This window comes from Alosa alosa, chromosome 2, assembly GCF_017589495.1.
Source record: "Alosa alosa isolate M-15738 ecotype Scorff River chromosome 2, AALO_Geno_1.1, whole genome shotgun sequence".
NCBI classification, from domain to species: domain Eukaryota; kingdom Metazoa; phylum Chordata; class Actinopteri; order Clupeiformes; family Clupeidae; genus Alosa; species Alosa alosa.
In genome coordinates, this window is record NC_063190.1 from 36,931,388 (window position 1) to 36,933,887 (window position 2,500).

Genomic DNA, 2,500 nt, shown 5'->3' on the forward strand with positions numbered 1-2,500 from the left:
CCACCGTTTCGCACCGGTTCAGTGGCGCCTGATTGCTGACGGAATTCTGGGCATGCGAAAAGAAAAAAAAAAAAAAAAAAAAAAAGAATCTGATTAAACCTATATGACCCGCCCGCTGCGCCATGGTCATAATAATGAAATAACAAGTCATTTTTTGTGTTTTTTTCGTTTTTTCTCAATTGAATATCAAATGAACGAATGATACCGACCAAAAACAAAAACTATATTTCATATGTTAGACCAAACACATATATACTGTTAAAACAAGCACCATATTTCATATGTTAGACCAAACACTACATTATACTGTTAAAAACAAGCACCATATTTCATATGTTAGACCAAACACTAGATTTCATATATACTGTTAAAAAAACAAGCACTATATGTGTTTATATGTTAGAGCAAACACTAGATTTCATATATACTGTTATTATGACAGCCGCTGTGGCAAGGCGGTCATATAGGTTTAGAATCAGATTTTTTTTTTTTTTTTTTTTTTTTTTTTTTTTTTTCTTTTAAGATGCCCAAATTTCCGTCAATGATTCCCGGGACACTGAAAGACCGGGGTACACGAAACTTGGTGGACATGTAACCCCACATGGATAGCATGGAACCATCGTTTTTCGTTTTGATCTGTAGCCCCTCCGCTGAATTGGACCCCGAAAGAGGGGTAGGGCAGACACAGTTTTCTGTGAATATCTCGAAAACCGTAGGGTTTAGGAGGACCATTTTTTTTTTTTGTATGTTGATCTCAAGGGGCCATGTCAACCCATTCCATAACCACTCATTTCATGTATAGCGCCACCTAGTTAAACACAAAAAAAGTAAAAATGAGGTGGTGTAATTGAAGGTATCTGTGACCCAACATAGTCAAAACTGCACAAAATTGGAAGTGTAGGATCATTATGACACCCTATGTATGCACGCCAAGTTTTGTGGAATTCCGTTCATGGGGGGCCACACAATAAATTAATTTATGTTACTGTACACCAACTGGCCTGTAGGTGGCCGGGAGACAGTTTTCTGTGAATATCTCGAGAACCGTAGGGCCTAGGAGGTCCACCTTTTTTTTGTATGTTGGTCTTAAGGGGCATGTCAACCCATCCCATTACCACTTATTTCATGTATAGCGCCACCCTAGTTAAAAATTTAAAAGCAAAAAATGAGGTGTTTTCATCTCAATATCTCTTGGCTGACAAGGTCAAAACTGTACGAAATTAAAAGAGTAGGATCATTATGACACCCTCTGAATGCATGCCAAGTTTTGTGTACTTTCGTTCATGGGGGCCTTACAATAAAATAATTTATGTGTACATTTAGTGGCGGATACACCAACAAGGATTCCCGGACACTGAAAGACCGGGTACACAAAACTTGGTGAGCATGTACCCCACATGGATAGCATGGAACCGTCATTTTTCGTTTTCATCTGCAGCCCCCGCTGGACTGGACCCCGAAAGGAGGGTAGGGCAGACACAGTTCTCTGTGAATCTTTTATGGTATGTTGGTCTCAAGGGCCCACATCAACCTGGCTCATAATCACTCATTTGTGATTTGCCCCCCCCTCGTAAAAATGAAAATCAGTAGGATTAAAAGAAAGCCAAAATAAATATTCATCATCATCATCATGGCTGCATTTTCAGTATTGAGAAGTAGTCGCTTTGTCCACTTTGATGGCGATCGTTGCAGTGAGATGTAATTTTGTTGGAAGTTAAAAGTGGGTTGGAAAAACAATGGGCGCTTCATACAAGGACTGTAATTTACCGCAGCGAACATCTAATAAGGATAGGGCGATGTTCACATGAAGTGTAATTCCCATTTCTTCTTGAAGCCGGTAAATAAATCTAAGGATGTTTCTCGGACATGCTTGGTTTTACTGCAGGTAATGTTAATCTTGTAATATCAATAAGGACCTAGGTAATGTTACCGTTAAGCGTTAGTTGAGTGATGGAGGCATTTGATTGATTGCATTTGTAGAAAACTATAAATCGCGGTTATACCAAGCAAATTGATAGCAGCACTGTTTGTATCTTTCGACTGTCATTTATTGCACGTGCTACAAAAATCATTCTGTGCAATGGAAGATTTACCAACGTTACACCCGGTCTGATACAGTTTTGCCTATACATGCGTGAGACTGAGACGCCTGTTTATTTTGTTTTAAGTCGTGCAGGGTGTGAGGGGAATCGATGTGCTTTGATTACAGCTTGGTAGTTGTAGTCTGTGAAATTAAAAAGCACGCGGTGTTGTGAAGTATCCAAACAATGACACCTTCATTTCATTATGGCTGCTTTAGCAAAACACCTTAAGCTACTGTGTAGTGGGTCCCATTTAGAAGTGGCTACTTCATTCGCTTTCCTTGACTCATGGAGCTGCGTGAATGTTATTACAACTTTTCGCCAATGATATGACAGTTTAAGTCCGCTTGATACTGTAAGGCGAAGCCATTGGTTTCAAAGGAGATTTTATTTGTGTAGCCAGCATAGCCTATTGACAA